The sequence below is a fragment of the Macrotis lagotis genome, chromosome 2 (genome assembly GCF_037893015.1).
Source record: "Macrotis lagotis isolate mMagLag1 chromosome 2, bilby.v1.9.chrom.fasta, whole genome shotgun sequence".
NCBI classification, from domain to species: domain Eukaryota; kingdom Metazoa; phylum Chordata; class Mammalia; order Peramelemorphia; family Peramelidae; genus Macrotis; species Macrotis lagotis.
This window is the reverse complement of record NC_133659.1, coordinates 323,063,266-323,080,529: the sequence shown is the minus strand read 5'-3', so window position 1 is coordinate 323,080,529 and position 17,264 is coordinate 323,063,266. Positions and strand designations below refer to the sequence as shown.

At 40.4% G+C, this 17,264-nt stretch overlaps 1 protein-coding gene across 3 annotated transcripts in view; it reads left to right on the top strand.

The window, feature by feature from the left end:
- SLC41A2 (solute carrier family 41 member 2) overlaps window positions 1-17,264 on the top strand; it is a 123,857-nt gene that overhangs the window by 11,048 nt on the left and 95,545 nt on the right. Inside the window, exon 1 of one of the 3 annotated variants that reach the window (XM_074226752.1) lies at window positions 749-868. The exons of 1 other annotated variant lie outside the window; for it this stretch is intronic. The gene's annotated coding sequence lies outside the window, so the exon portion shown is untranslated. Of the gene's footprint in view, window positions 1-748; window positions 869-7,763; window positions 7,850-17,264 lie in introns of those variants that run through there. One more of the 3 variants, XM_074226753.1, reaches the window with a different exon arrangement.

Here is a 17,264-nt window from a genome sequence, read left to right as displayed (position 1 = left end):
TTGTTTCCCCAGTGAACATTTCCCAATCTCTCGGCCTCCCTGCAGATGCCATGCCAGGGCCTGGGGAACAAGAGACTTTGGGCTGACAAGCCAAATTCTAGCCCTGGTGCCCAAGTAACTGGATCTTCTCTGGACACCCCCCCCCAGAACTGAATAAATACTGAAACAGCCATTCAAGCTCCATTTTCAGTTTTTTCTCCTGTATTAATTATCCTTGTTTGGTTGAACTTCCAGGGATTAAGCAAGTCACAAAAGTTTCCATATGACCTAACTATATAGTCAGCACACACTGACTAAGCTACTACTGTTTGCAAGCCACCATGCTAAAAACTAGTGGAGATGAAATGTCAACCCCTGTGGTCCTCATGCAAGAAATAGCCAAACTGGTGGGCTCACCCTGGAGGCTGGGACCTCGGGCTTCTTGGTGGTTTCCTTGTTCTTTTATGTCTGTCAGAGGAAGTAGGACCATCCAACAGACCTTCTGTGTATCTGATGCCAGACTTTTTTTTTTTAAAGAAAGATTTTATTTATTTTGAATTTTACAATTTTCCCCCAATCTTGCTTTCCCCCCACCCCCCCCACTGAAGGCATTGTGTTAGTGTTTACATTGTTTCCATGCTATACATTGATGAAAATTGAATGTGTTGAGAGAAATCATATCCTTAAGGAAGAAATATAAAGTATAAGAGATAGCAACATTACATAGTAAGATAACAGGTTTGTTTTTTTTTTTAAATTAAAGGTAATAGTCCTTGGTCTTTGTTCAAATTCTACAATTCTTTCCCTGGATGCAGATGGTATTCTCCATTGCCGACAGCCCAAAATTGTGCCTAATTGTTACACTGCTGGAATGAACAAGTCCATCAAGGTTGGTCATCCCCCCATGTTGCTGTTAGGATGTACAATGTTCTTCTGGTTCTGCTCATCTCACTCATCACATGATGCCAGACTTCTGAATGGCAGTATGGTGGGTTGGCTGCTGCCTCACAGCTCTTGGGTGGGTGCATTTCTGACTACTGTGTTTCTTCGGGGCTTCCTGGGCCGTCAGAATGGAGCGTAAACTCTTTGGTTCTGGTATTCAAGGCTCTCACCAATCTCATAGGACCCTGCTTTTTCCAGTTTGCCCTCCATGTGGGAAAAAAACTAGACTACTTGTTGCCCCTTACTCCATTCTGTGCATCTTCTCTGTTTCCTGTGCTTGGAGTATTTTACCTTATCCCTCCCCCCATCCCAGGTTCCATCTCCTGAAATCCTGCCCATCCTGTAAGCACCCCAAGAAAGTAAAAATTTCTCTCTTTTTGTCTTTTAAAGGCCCAGCCTGTCTTGTCACCTAGTATTCCTCTGCAGGCCCTCTGTAATCCACTGAGTCTAGTCTTCTCCATTTCCTCTGTGTGTGTATGTATATACAAACAGTACATCTATGGGAGGTGTGTATTTCCAATCCTAATCCAGTAAACATGAAGGGCCTCCTCGCCTCCTTTGTACCAAGCACAGGGGATACAGCCCCCATCCTCAAGGAGCTGATTGTCTAAAGGGGAAGCAGCACAGAGGAGGTGAGGTGGGAAACAGAGAAGGGGAGACCCCAAGATTATCAAGACTAGACAGGACAGCTGGTGAGAGGTGGTGTGGACCTCACATACACATATATGCAAGCACACATGTGCACACATGTGCACACATGCACATATCCCTTTGTCTGCCCCATGACTGGGATGAACCCTTCTTAGAATCCATCATTCCCTTGGAGATTTAGCTCAGACATCTCCATCTTCTCACCTGCCTGCATGAAACCTTTCCTTATCCCTGCTACCTGGTGTCACCTCCCTCCCCAATGTCCTCTCCCATCATCACCTGGTCTAGCACATGTCATCTCTCTACTCCAGATAGAATGTGAGCTCCTTTAGGGCAAGGCTAGGAATGATATTTTATTTTTCCAATTACATATTATAAAAGTTTTTCAACATTCATCCACATGCACACACACACACACACACACACACACACACACACACAAGTTACACAATTTCCTTCTACCTCCCTTCCCATTTCCCTCCCCTCAGCAGGAAACAGTCTAGTGAACATTTGTGTTTAACATATTTATATAGTAGTCATTTTCTGTATGAGGAATTAGGACAAAAGGAAAGGAAGAAAACCAAGAGATAGGAAGGAAAAATATGAGAAATTTTAAAAAAGTGAACATAGTGTTTGTTCAGATTCTGTAGTGTTTTTGTGGGTTTTTTTTCCTTTATATGGACGTGAATGGCATTATCCATAGCAGTCTCCTCTGGTTGTCCTAGTTCTCTGAGCTGCTGAGAGGAGTTGTGTCCATCAAGGTTGATTAACTCACGATGTTGTGGTTAATGTGGACAATAGTCTCTTGGTTCTGCACCCTTTGCTCTGCATCAGTTCTTGTAATTCATTCCATGCTTCGCTAGAGTCCAATTCATTGTTTCTTATAATGCAATAGTACTCCACAATATTCATATACCATAACTTGTTCAGCCAGGGCAAGGCTAATCTCCATTAGTCTCTCTCTCTCTCTCTCTCTCTCTCTCTCTCTCTCTCTCTCTCTCTCTCTCTCTCTCTCTCTCCTTAGGGCCTTGCCCAGCTTCCTTCACACAGTGGACACTTAATAAGTGCTTGACTCCTTGCTTCATAATTAGCTGGATCTAGAATTGAATAGGAGGCAGGTCGGTGGTTCAGTGGAGAGAACTGGACCTAGAATCAGGAAGACCTGAATCTAAATGTGGCCTCAGATACTCCCTTGCTGGTTGACCCTGGACACTCAACTTCCATTTGCCTTAATCTACTTGAGAAAGAAATGGCAAACCCCTCTAGTGTCTTTGCCAAGAAAACACCATGGACAGTAGAGTCCATGGGATCATGAAGAGTCTGATATAAATGACAAAAAAAAAGGATTGAACAAAAGAAACAGCAGTTTTGGTTGCATTTTGCAACCTCCAAAGAATCAAAAATGGGGTCATTCCAAAGTGTAGTTAAAAGAAAGCTTTTTAGTAATGAAGATTTTAATTCAGGATGTGGAAGTATATCATTGAGTGAATACAGGCTCAAGAGAGAGGCAGACTCATAGGAAGAGACGAAGGCTAACAAGTGGCTAGCCCTTGGGAAAGTGAGGAGAAGACCTGGGCAGGAGTGTCACGATGCCAATGGGGTGTGGACTATTTGCCAGCTTCCCTCATGGAGGATATTCCAACCACAGGCAATCATGAATCCCCTGAAGTTAATATAAAAGGTTAGAAAGGAACTTGAGAGGGAGAAAGCTAGACCTGCCTCCTTGCCACTGCCCTCCAAGGGAGTCTCTTTTTCCTATGTGGTGATTTAGCTATATTTGCAGTATCTTTTCAGTCAGTCTTGTCAGACTCTCTTTGACCTCATTTGGGGTTTTCTTGGCAAAGATCTCCGAAATGGTTTGCCATTTCCTTCTCCAGCTCATTTTACTATGGGGAAACTGAGGTAAATAAGGTGAAGTGTCTTTCCCAGCTTGTTGGGAATCTGAGACCTGATTTGAACTCAGGAAGAGTCAAGGCTTCTTGACTCCAGACTCTGGGCTCTAATGTACTATGGAATCACCTGTTGCTCAGTAGTCTGTAATATATTGGCATTAGAATCAATTGTTTATAACCCTTTATTTTGCCTTTTCCTTCATTCCCACCGCTTTGGGCTCCTTGCTGGCCTGGTTTCAGTTGTTGGACTCTCAGGCAAGGGTGGTGTCCAGTGGACTATCAGATCCTGATAAGGGAGGTGTAAACAAGGTTGGGGAAAGCTGACAACCCTGGGCTAACAGTTAAGTGAGAAGAGAAACTTTTTCCAGTATTACTTAATCTTCCACTTTGGACTCCATGAAAGGAATTGAGTGTAAATAGTCATAAAGATTAATGGGAAGTCCCAAGGTTTAAAATCCAGAAGATGGCGTCACTTTCCCTAGTTCTGTCTTTTTTCTACCAATTACGATGTAGAAATTTTTAAAAACATTCCGTCAGAGAAACCTCTTTCCCAGAACCTTTTTACTTTTTTTTTTTAAAGCCCTAGTACCCATGTTGGTGTTCTATTTTAGCTCCTTCACAAAACTCCAGTCTTGGTTGTTCTTCTCTTTCCCAGGCTTCTCCATGTCTTCTTTCTCATTCTGCATCTGAGTGTGGGTCCACTTTTGACCCTCTCTGGTCCCCTCACATTTTTGTCTTTGGTGTTCTTAACTGCTCCCTTTCATTGATCATCATAGTCCTAACCTCTATCTTGTACTTGATTTTCCAATTTGCAGTTGATATATTGGTCGTGCCACATACTTGGCCTTTCCTGGCACTTCTGGTTGCTCATTGTTGGCACTGCTCTCCCCCAGTCACTTACACTGAAGCTTGGAGGCTTCCTTTTCTCTTAAAACTCACATTCACAGAAATCTTTGCTTCTGTCTCTAAAAAACCTGCAGCATCTAGTTCCTTGTTCTGCCCCCATCCCACCCCTTGTCTTTAGGCTGTCATTACTCTACTTTTCCAGCTGGTCTTCCTATAGACTCTCCAGAACTTTACTGTGTGTTCAGAACTTACCATTAGGATATATTGGCTGAATTGTTCTGCTTCAGAAGAATTAGAAGTTTATAGATTCCAGAAATCAATCATTATAGGGAGGCTACCTTGATCTGTATTGCTTCTTTAATCGAATGAATGGAACAGTTTTTTCAGTAGCTACTATAACATGAGAGTCTTGTTAAAGACCAGACATGGTGTATCTCTTTCTAAAATGAATTAGATTTTGTATGCGGGGATGACAACTTGAAAGGGAATGTAGCCTCTTTCTGCTTTCACGGATTTTTAAAAAGATACTAAGTCAAATTATCTTTATAATACTAAATAAAACCAGGTATTACTTTTAGAAAAGAACATTGGATTTGGTGTCATGGGCCTGGGGTTCAAATCCTCATTCTGTTATTTCTCATGTAACCTTGACTGACCAGGTTATATCTCTCTGAAGCACGGTTTCCTCATTTGCAAAATGAAGGTGTTAGATCTGACAGAAAATTGTTAATATCAAATATACTTGGTTTATCTCTGTAACTGCCTAGCATTGACAGAATTTCTGTAGCATTCTGAGCATTCCCACACTTCAGAGAGTGTCCATTTGGTTGAATTGAGTCATATCTTAAATCTCACTCAGGATCTTTCCTTGTAAATGAAACCAAACATCCCTTCCGACTATTCATGGCATGAGGGACAAACCAGCCAGAATGAAGTGGTTTTCCTCATTTGCATTGCCAGGGATGGCTGGGATCTTAGGACCAGGCTCTGCCATCTCATACTTCTTCTTCTTCCTCCCTTCCTCCCTCTTCTTCCTCCTCTTTCCCCTCCTTTTCCTCCTTCCCCTCTCCTCCTCCTACTTCCTTCTTTTCCCTTTTTCTCTTTCTTTTTCCTTCTTCTTCTTCTTCCTTTTTTTTTCTAGGTTTTTGCAAGGCAAATGGGGTTAAGTGGCTTGCCCAAGGCCATACAGCTAGGTCATTATTAAGTGTCTGAGACCGGATTTAAACCCAGGTACTCCTGACTCCAGTGCCGGTGCTTTATCCACTGCACCACCTAGCAGCCCCTTCCTTCTTTTTTCCTTCTTCTTTTATCCTTTTTCCTCCTACTACTTCTTTCTTCCCTTCTTCCTTCTTCTTCCTTCCTTCTTTTTCTCCTTCTTTCTTCTTTTTTCCTTCTTCCTTCATCTTTTTTCCTTCTCCTTTCTTCTTGGTTCAGAGGGGTTTAATCTAAAAAATGAAAAATAATTAGAAAATGTAACAAAGTGAGGATTTTACCAATAAATTTCCCTTTTCTTCTAAGACTTTTAAGAGCCTTTCCCTGTGAGTTGGCTGTGGTGGGTGGGGGGCATCCCCCAAGATGGCAGGTTTGCTTACTCTGTTATATCAATTAAAGACTCAACTAAAGAGATTCTTTTGGCTTTGATTTATTTCACAACCTGACAAAGCCAATGATTAACTCTAGATTATATGTCTTTCTTCAAGTTCTAATTGCAAGCCCATTAATTATAAAAGGATAATTGTAGAATTGGTACTAAAATTCCCATTGACTTTGGAGGAAAATGATATAAATATTTAATATGATAATATATAAATGTGCTCAAGTACTAATAATAACCTAGTCATGTACCATGTGTAGTGGTACTACCTGACTTAAACAGGCTATATCAGGGAAATTTTTGCAAATCATAAGTGCTCTATATCTGTATGGCTTGGGGTTCATTTTTTTCCTTGAGTTTTCATTGGTACAGGGGATTCTCAGTGAGGAAATGCCCCTTCCAATGCACATTAGATTAGCATTAGATTTGCAGTTTAGAGAATTAGCCTGGGTCCTGAGAAATTTTGATTTAACCAGGGCCCCAGATTCAGGATGCATTGGAGGCAGGATTTGAATCCACCGTTGGATTTTTCTAACCCAAAGAACAAAGAATAGAAAATACATTTTTAAGTAGTCATATATATATATATATATATGTATATATATATATATGTAATATGTAGTCTTGTTTTAATTTATAATGTAAACTCTGAGGACAAGGATTGTTTCCTTTTTCTTTTTGTATTTGGAGCCCTAGTGCCTGGTATATAGGAGGCACTTAATAACTGCTTATTGATTAATTGGTTGAGGGACAGCTAGGTGGTACAGTGGATAGAGCACTGTCCCTGGAGTCAGGAGTACCTGAGTTCAAATCTGGCCTCAGACACTTAATAATTGCCTAGCTGTGTGACCTTGGGCAAGTCACTTAACCCCACTGACTTGCAAAACAGAAACAAACAAAACAAACAAACAGCAAAAAAATGATTAATTGATTGATAAATCACTCAGAAAGATGTGGCAAACATTAAACAGCTTCATATAAAATATATAATATCTCATAGTATTTTTCAATGAAATTACTAACTAAAACAAGTTTGTATAGGCAGTTAATGTTGACTTAAAAAAACTATTCTTGTTTCAAAAGTTAAAACCAGAGATTTTTTCACACACACACACACACACACACACACACACACACACACACACAAACACAAGAATAAACATTGTCCCTTGGAACAACAACCTGCCCCTTCCAAAGTCTGATGCATCGATAGAGTCCCACTTTGGGCAGATGTAGTAAATCCCAAGTGTCTCAAAAAAAGAGATAGTTACAGGAAATGACTGCTGGGGAGTATGTTTTGGAAGTTTTGAAGTCAATAAAGACTTTCGTCATCCATTGGTGATGCTGCAGCCTTTAGTTTGGATATTGAGAAAGCTAGGAAAGCCCAGTATCTCTGGAGATGCAGAATAGCCTACCTTAGGGTTGGAGGGAGGAGCTTTGACTGAGTCTGGGTGCATGTGGCTCAGGGGCAGATGTATGAACTTGGACTCTATGCTGAGACTGTGAAGGGCTCCACCCTCTGCAGCCCCGTAGGGGATCCATCAGCCTGGCTCTGGGGATGGAGAGGTGGGGAGGAGGGGCAGGGCAGAGCCCCGGCATCTGGCCAGAGGAGGAGCCTGGTGCTTGGAAGGGGTATGAACCCCATCGTCTGCAGGGCCAAGGTCATTGAGTAACCTGAGACTGGGTCCGGTAATTAGCTAATCTGACTGTAGTTTGTACTCGGGATTCCCTTGAACTGTAGTAAAAGCAGTAATTGTACCTGGACTGAGTGTGTACATGCTGTGCTGAAGGGGACCCAGCCAGGAAACGTGAGGGGGTGGGGGCCCCAGGGCGGGACTTTTCTAAGAGGAGGATGCCCTTTTATTCCCCTGGATGGTGGCAGGGCACACACCCAGAAGCTTTGGGAGAAACTGGCTGAGAGAACCTTCTGTGGGAGCTGTGTCCTGTGAGTGGAGGGGCTTCTTTATCATATTCCAAATGAAAGGAAGTGATTTGGGGGGACTTTTAGGATACTGTCCTTGTAGCAGAAGGAAATGGGCTTCAAGAGGGTTGAGGAAGAGAAGAGACAGTCATCCCCAAATAAGCAGAGGCACAGTGGATGGCATACTGATTTAACTGTAGAACACTGTGGGGGTAAGTGGCTTGCCCAAGGCCACACAGCTAGGTAATTATGAAGTGTCTGAGACCGGATTTGAACCCAAGTCAGCCCCCAACCAGCCTGGACTATGGCAGGCTTGCTCACAAGTCTCTTCCCTCTCAATTCAAATTCCACACAAGTGACAAACTGATCTTCCTACATCGCAGGGCCAATCATGCCTCGAGTCCCCACTGTGGAGTCTTGGCTCCAGCCTCTTTCCTATCAGTCTGAGTTTTTCCTCACCGACCAATCCGTGGAAATCCACTTCCCACGTGGAGGCCTTCTCCTCCTGACTCCTGACTCCAAGGCCGGTGCTTTATCCACTACACCACCTAGCCGCCCCAGGGCTTGGAAAATATCGATGGAAACTATAAATACTGGTCTTAGAGGGGATGGAGGAAATTTGACATCAAAATGGATGAAATTAAGCCATAGGAAAAATCACTCCACAGAGTAGTTATATATTTATATATAAATATATATTATATATAATTTATATATCATATTATTGTAATCTATACTTATATATTAATATTGTATTGATATTTTAATATTGCATATTATTTATTATATAATATTTTATTTATAGTTATATATCTAATCTTTTGGAAGGGAAAATATCCTTAGTCCTGGAATTTGTTTCTGTACAGAACACAGCCTTGGGAAACACAAACAGAATGGGAAGATTATTGGTTTTGGGAGTTCAGAGACTTGGGTTTGGGTTCAGGTTTAAATGCTGCCTTAGAGTTTGGGGAAATAATGCCATCTGTCTGGATATAATTTCCTCATCTATAAAATGTGAAGTTTGCAATAAAATATCTAAATTTTTGAAATATATCAGTCTTGAAAATGGTAGGACAGGAGCAGCTAGGTGGTGCAGTGGATAGAATACCAGCCCTGGAATCAGGAGGACCCGAGTCCAGGTTCAGCCTCAGACACTTAATACTTAGCTGTGTGAACCTGGGCAAGTCACTTAACCCTATTACCTTGCAAAAATTTTAAAAAAAGAAAAAAAAAGAAAACAGTAGGATATGGTGATCTTGAAAGTAAGATTCACATAACTTCAGTGTGACAGATTAGAAGTATCCTGGGCAAAGAACTTCATCTCTCTGGGACTCATTTTCCTTATCTGTAAGAGGGAATAGTTGAACTCGGGTGCCTTTTAGGTTTTGCCCAGTCATAAATTTATGATCCTATGAAATAATTTCCTTACATCCTTTTGTAGATTGACTTACCTATTTCTACTTAATAATAAGTGGGTTATGTTATAGAATGGGTTGTATTGGCCCAGAATGTTTTGGAAATAAATATATGATTTTACCTCATTTTGTCCATTTAATTATATCATCCCATTGGTTTCAAATTTTCCTCCAGTTTGGAAAAGTCAATTTAGAAAACTCCATCATTTATTTTAAGTTATTTATTTGTTTGTTTGTTTATTTGGTTTTTGCAAGGCAGTGGGGTTAAATGACTTGCCCAAGGTCACATAACCAAGTAGGTATTAAATATCTGAGGTCAAATTTGAACTCAGGTCTTTCTGACTCCAGGGCTGGTGCCCTATCCATTTCATTAAGTACATGTTTTATATTTTGGATGCTGATGATCACGTTTGTTCTTCATTTTTAAAGAAGACCATGACTTGTGGGAAGTGATGCCATGACAAGTGAGTTGGATTTAAGTGAGGAGTTGCAGTGCCAAGTCACCAGCCTAACTTTCTGCTCTAGAGTCATCTGGGTCCCATTGGCCAGATATGAATCAGGACAACTGGAGATGGCCTTAGATGCTAGGCAATCAAGATTAAGTGACTTGTCTAAGGTCATACAACTAGCAAGTGTCAATTGTATGAGACCACATTTGAACTCAGGTCTTCCTCACTTCAGGTCGGTGAAATGAACTTGCATATTCAGAAAGACAAAATTCAAGTTTCTCACTTATGTAGGATGTCTGAATGACATATCCTGTGAAAAATTCTGACCTCATTCACAATTGTGGCTAAGCTCTGTGACTTGGTTCCTTAAGAACTGATTAGGAGGGGCAGTTAGGTAGTGCAGTGAATAGTGTACTGGCCCTGGAGTCAGGAGGACCTGAGTTCAAATTCATCCTCAGACACTAATTGCCTAGCTGTATGACCTTGGGCAAGTCACTTAACCCCATTGCCTTAAATAAATAATTTTTTTTAAAAAGCAAAAAAGAACTGATTAGGAACAGGAGGAAAACCATAAGAGATGCTCAGCGAGTTTTCTTCTAATGGGATAGTTTTGCATAAGAAAATGTGCCTTGAATATTCTTTGACCCTCCTCCTTCATGAGCTCCATCTCCACCACCCCTTTGCACCTGTTCCTCCACAGGCCTGGACCACAACTGCCCTTTGCTGCACCAAGTTCCTCTTTTTTTTAGGATGCAGCTGAGTACCATCTGATGCCTTGGTTACTCTCCCCTCCCCCCACCTGCCAGGGGCCTTCCTCACAAACTTTGATCTTTGTATTTTTTATTTTGATATATGCATCTCTCCCTCAGAAAATAATCTCAAAGAAAGTAGGGACTGCTCCATTCTTTTGTCTCCCCAACTCCTAAGAGTATATATTGGATGCCCAACAAATAATTGATTAAGGACCAATACTAGTTCTCAAGCTTTAACATTTATGTTGTCTGGGTCATATAAAGCAATTAAAAGTAATGAAAGTAGCCTTCCAGTTTCCTTCCATATAAGGAGCTACTGGGGAAGCTCAACATTTTTATTTTTATCCATTACTAAGTATAATCCCTATAAATTCCTAATTCTTGCTGATTTATATTCATTTAAGAAAAGGAATTCTCATTCAGAGGAATGAGGCCATCTAGGTACAGATGTGTGGGCCTCCACAACAGTCCTGCTCCAGTTTCTCCTCATGGCTTGGAGTTGACTGGGTTTGTCCAAGGCTTGGCCTGAAGACCACAAATCAAGGTTTTTCTGTGCTGACAATCCTTTGTATTTAATCTCAGCATCAAGTGGTGTCTGTTTTCCGGAAACCAGCATCACCCAGATAATAAACACATGACTTCAGGACTGTGGGGCTACCTGGGATGTGTGGAAGGGCACCATGATGTCCACAGATCAGAAAGTACAGGAAAATGATAAAGGAAATACCTAGTGGTTGATATGGGAGTGGATGGGGAGGAAGGAGATGAAGTACTGCCAGAGTTGGGAAACTTCTCCCTGTGGAGGGGGAAGCAGAGAAGGCCTCCACGTGGGAAGTGGATTTCCACAGATTGGTTGGTGAGGGAAAACTCAGACTGATAGGAAAGAGGCTGGAGCCAAGACTCCACAGTGGGGACTCGAGGCATGATTGGCCCTGCGATGTAGGAAGATCAGTTTGTCACTTGTGTGGAATTTGAATTGAGAGGGAAGAGACTTGTGAGCAAGACTGCCATAGTCCAGGCTGGTTGGGGGCTGAGCAGTCAGGAGATGGGAGAAATGTGGAAGAGATGAATTTGATGAGATTTTTGGGGGAGGGGGCAGTGAGTGAGAGGGAAGAATTCAGGGTGACTCCTAGGTGGCACACCTGGCCGACAGCAAACATGGTGGGGAATTTTGACGGAAGGAGGGAAGAGAGGAGACATGAATTAGAGGAAAGACTTTGTAGGTTTCCCTGAGATGAGTTATGGTTGAGCTACCATGGATCATCCAGGTGAACATGTCAAACAGGCAGATATAGGTTCAGGATTGTATCTCAGGGAAAGAAGACCACAAATGTAGATTTGGGAGGCTTTTACACCAAAAGTTTGACTACATATTGATGAATTATTTGGTCATGGTGATAGATGAAATAATTCTATGATATTCAAATGTACATTAAATCAAATACATTATTTTCTTTTCATTTCCTATAATAGTACCTCCTTATTTACTTGCATGAATCCAGCAAACATTTGGGTGCCAAAGCAGTCCTGGATGATCTGTGGTCTAAGGTCCTGCCTTCTGACTTTATCTCCAATACTTGTCATCTCTGTAGCCTTGGCAAGTCACTGAAGCTGTCTGCTCATGGCTTTCTCTGTAGAATGAAGGGTTAGACAAGGTGACGTCTCAGGGCTCTGTCACCCCTCGCTCTGAGATCCTGAAGTAGTTTAGGGTCATGCCAGGTCAAGGGTCTTGGACCAATGTGAGATAATGAGGCTCACACCGAGTATGATAGGGAGCCAAAGGGGGAAATCAGAGATTCAAAGAGTGAGGTTGGTAGATGGTATTAATAGCAGCAATGGTAGAAGATTCAGACCTAGTGAAAAAGAGAGGCTATTGAGATCATTAGACTAGGGGGAACAGGGTGTCATATCTTAGAAGAGATATGGAAAAGGCAGCATAATATGGTATTGGATTGCCTTGGAGAGCCAAAGAGGAAGAAGTTGAAGAGTTTTAAGATTTATGTTGAGGGCACTAACCAGTTGGTGCTCCTCCTGTTAAATGGAAATTTGGCAGATAGAGGACAACAGAAAAAATCCAAGGAGTTCAGATGGATATTGGATATTGGAAAAGTCCAATGGAAATACTTAGCCATTGAAAGAAATTGATGAGCTTGGAAATTGGACCCCAGTATTCTGAGCTGAAAATTGTCAAGTAATATTATCTCATTTAACTCAGGAAACATTTATTAAGGGCTTATGTTCTAGACAATGGAGATGCAGAGGCAAAAATGAAACAGTCTCTGCCATCAGAATTTGTGTTCTATCGAGGGAAAGCCACACATTAAAGAAATCATGTACGAAGATGAGTCAATTCAAAATATAGACTTTTTTTTAGTGGCAAGGGAGTGACATCTAACAAGTAGATAAATAAATGAGATCTTTCTTAGATAAGGAAGTCTCCTTATGGCCGGTGTTGAAGGAGGGAGAGAAAAAGCCTCCAGAATGGATCTGGTCCAAGGAGATGAAATGGTGTGTGTATATACGGGGAATAAAGACCAGTTGGGCCAAAGCCCAGGAAGTGGGAGGGCTTGGAGCTAAGAAGTGAAGGTCTTTAAATGCCAACCATTGGAGTTTGGAATTGATTGAAAAGAAAGCTGCTAAGGGATGTGACAGAGTCTGAACTTTGTTTTAGGACTATCAGTTTAGCAGCTAGCTGTGGAAGATAGATGTGAAAGGAGAACAACTAGATTCATGGACAATTAAGCTAAGCAGTAAGATCCTTGTGGTACCATTTGGGTTCCTATAAGGAAATAAGTTATTAGACATCTGCTCTGAATTAGAGACTTGTAATGGAAGGGGGAAATGTAACATGAAATTCTCAATATTATTTAAAGCAGTGAACCAAGAAAGATATAAATGAATTCATTATAAACTAAGACAACTAAGTACATCATTTTGCCAAGTTTGGCACCTCTGAAAGCTTTTTAATTGCTCATGTTATACTATCTGTTTCTTTATTATATATATATTTAACTGCAAACAGAAACTCATAAAGAAATGCTATTAAGGAAGAAATAAAAAGTGAATAAAGCATTAGCAAGGCTATGGTATTTAGTGATTTGCCAAAATTCACACAGCTAGATAATTAATATCTGAGGCTGGATTTGAACTCAGATCCTTCTGTCTCTAGGCTGGCACTCTATCCACTATGCCACCTAGCTGCCTCTCAAAATGTTTTAAGAACTGTAGTATGTTCAAGAGTCCTAAATTCCAGGTTTTATTTATTGTTAGGGACTATGCAATGGAATTGTTGGATATTTTGAGGTTTAACAGTTGAACAATTGAACAATTGTAAGGGATAACAGAACAAATATCCTCTCTACAATATTGCCAACAAGGGGTCTTCCTAGTGTCTGGTTGAAGACCTCCAGTGAGAATGAACCACTTTCTCCAAAGCAGCCTATTCCTCTCTAATATTTCTTAGGAATTTTTTTTTTACATCAAGCCTAAATCTGCCTTTGAAACATTCACTTATTACTCCTAGTTTTGACCTTTTGGGTCAAAGGGAACAAAACATCTTTCTAATCCTTCCAAGTAGCAAGCCTGGACTTATTCTCTCTTTTTCCAGAGGGGGTTCAACATCTCTTCTCATATGACTTATTCTTGTTTTCCTCTTCTGGATACTCTTTTATGAATGTCTTTAATTTGTGCTGTCCAGAACTGAACTGAAGATATTCTGTATATACATATACTGAAAAAACCCTGTACTCTGTCATATATAGATATATATGACAGAGTACAGGGTTGTTTCAGTAGATCATTATATCTCTTTTAAAGCATCATTTTACATTGTTGACAAATGAAAAGCTTGTGGTCCATTAAAATCCCCAGATGATTTTTCAGATGAATTGTTTCCTAACCATACTTCCCCCCCATCTTATACTTAAGAATTTGGTTTCCTGAACTCTAAGGTGAGACTTTATTATTTAATGAGTTCTTACCAAATTTCATCTTATTAGAGTTGACCCAGATATTTTTTGGGTTTTGACTTCAATCCACTAGCTTTTCTTTTTCTTAGCTTTTTGTAAACTGTAAATTTATAAGTATGACTTCATTGCAATTATTGGCAAAAATGTTAAAACCAGAAAGGGTCAAGGATAAATCCAAATGGAATACCAGTACAGACTTTCTTTGATGTTGACATTGACCTATTTATCAGTGACTACTTTTTGGGTCCAGCTATTAAATCAGATACTATCATCTAACTGTACAATTATCTAGGCTAGACCATATCTCTCCAGTTTGTCCACAAGAATCAGTTGAGAGGTTACAAAATGTTTTGACAAACTATAGGTGAAAGTTATCTAGATCACTTTCTCTGATTGATCACCCTTTCAAAAAAAGGAAATCAGGTTATTTTGGCATCACTTGTTATTGAAAAATAACCTTCCCATTTAAATGATTCATTCTGAAATTTTGTCAAATCAGAGTCAAATCCACTGACTTCTGGTTGAAGACTGTATTCTTAATACGTGGGCTTTTCAGTAGCTCCCTGTGCTCTATGACCTTTGATTCTCATTGACATTCAATCATCAGTCATATCTGCCAACTGTGTAGTTACTCCCTGTGCCCAGTGACTCAATTCATTAGACATAACTAGATGCTTTCCATCTTGTTACTTTACCCGTTTTTGAACATTTAAATAGCTTTCTTAGCTGAGAAAACAGAAATATAAGAAGGGATGAGTAGCCCTACCTTCTCTCCATTGTTTTTATTAAATAATTTTTGCAAGGCAGTGGGGTTAAGTGACATGCCCAAGGTCACACAGCTAGACAATGATTAAGTGTCTGAGGCTAGATTTGAACTAAGTCCTCCTGACTCCAGGACTGGTGCTCTATCATCCACTGCAACACCTAGCTGTCCCTCCTTTGTATCTTAATCATTGTCCTATCTCTCAGAACATCTCTTCTCTGGACTTCCTCTTTCCTCCCATTATAATTTAGATTTACCAGAGAAACTCGAACTTAGTCCATTTCACCATGTGTTTGAGATGAGAGTTTGGAACTGAGGGTTGCTATTTTTATAAGTCATGACATCTACCTACCTGTTAATTTGTTGGATTGTGTCCCATTTTCTAAGAATAAAGCCTTTGGTGAGAAGAGTATTTACACTTAACAGTGTCAGAACACTTTTTTTTTTCCTGATCAGATTTCCCTGATATTCCGGTCTAGTGAATCTACAAAGAACAATGTATTGTTCTTAATTTTAAGTAGCAGTTGTGGCATTTATATTTTTAAATGGATATAATCCAAGGCAAATTATGAATTATAATACCATGTGCAAGACATTGTACTTATTATTGTCTTATTTGAGCTTCACAACTCCTGAGAAGTGGATCCTTTTATTATCTCCATTTTCTTGGTGGGGAAACTGAGGCAAATAGGTTAAGTGATTTGCTGAGGGTCACACAGCTAGTGAATGTCTGCGACTGGTTTGAATTCAGCTTGGCACTTTATACCACCTACCTGGAGGACAGGGAAAGCTTTAAAGTATGAAGTGCACTGTCTTTAGTGTTAGTAGAAGGACCTCAGGACTTAACTAGTCCAGAGCTGTATCAAGAGGATGCAGGTCCTTATATAACATTCCTAACAAATGGGCATCTAGTCAGATGGTGAACTAAAAGAGTCAGCCCATTCAAATTAAATCTCTGGTTTTTATTTTGTTACTATGAACCAAGAAACCTTTGAACATGGATCTTAAATGCTACCTTCTACAGGACATTACTTCCACAATCATCTCCCCCTGCCCCCCTCATTTCCACCCCAATCTTCAGTCTCTCTAATGATTCCTTCTTTGCTGCCTACAAAAATGTTCAAATCTCTAGTCTTCTAAACTCTTCTCTAGCAACCTCAAACAGTTGACCTGTCATCTCTCCTTCCTTTCATATCTAAAAGCTAGAAAAAAAAAGCAGTCTCTGTTTCCTTCTGCCATATTCTGTCTTCTCACTGACTCCTCCTATTTTTATATTTTGGCTTCTGATTTTATCATTCATCTCTCCCAAATTGCCAGTCTTGATCTCTTAATTCTTAAATATGGTGGTCTTCTCAGAGTCCTCATCCTTCTTGATGGCTCTGCCGTGTTTGCCAGTATTTACCACCATATCTTCCTGGGCACTCTCTTCTCTGCTCTCTCTTGGTTCTCTTGCCACTCTGACTGCTTCTTCTAAGTCTACTTTGTTGGTTCATCTTCCATATCCTGACCCCTGACTGTGGGTTAACTAAGACTTCTCCTCTTTTCTCTGTATGTGCTTTCATTTGGTGATTTCATCAGCTACTGTTATGCGGATGAATCCTAGATCTATACATCTTATTCCCTATCCTCAGGTCCAATTTTTGTTACCAAATGTTAAACCCGTTCTGTCAAGTTTGTAACCTTGGTTACTCATTCACCTTTAACCCTGCTATCCAACAAGCTGCTTAATCTTGTCATTTCTACCTTACTATCTCTCATTCAAATTCATTTTCTCTACTCAGTCTTTCACCCCAGTGCAGGCTCTCCTCACCTCCCACCTGGAATACTTCCCTGCCTCAAGTCTCGCTGATGTCCTCTCCAATCAACCCTTTACATACCTGCTAAATCTCTGGTTGGACCCCATCACTCTCCTATTCAATAAATTTCAGTTGTTCCATAATGATTTTAGGATCAAATAAAAAAAATCTTTATGGCATTTATAATACCTCCTCGACCTGTCTCCATTCTTCTTTTATTTCTCTCCCTTCCTTCCTTTCTTTTTTCTTTCTTTCTTTCTTTCTTTCTTTCTTTCTTTCTTTCTTTCTTTCTTTCT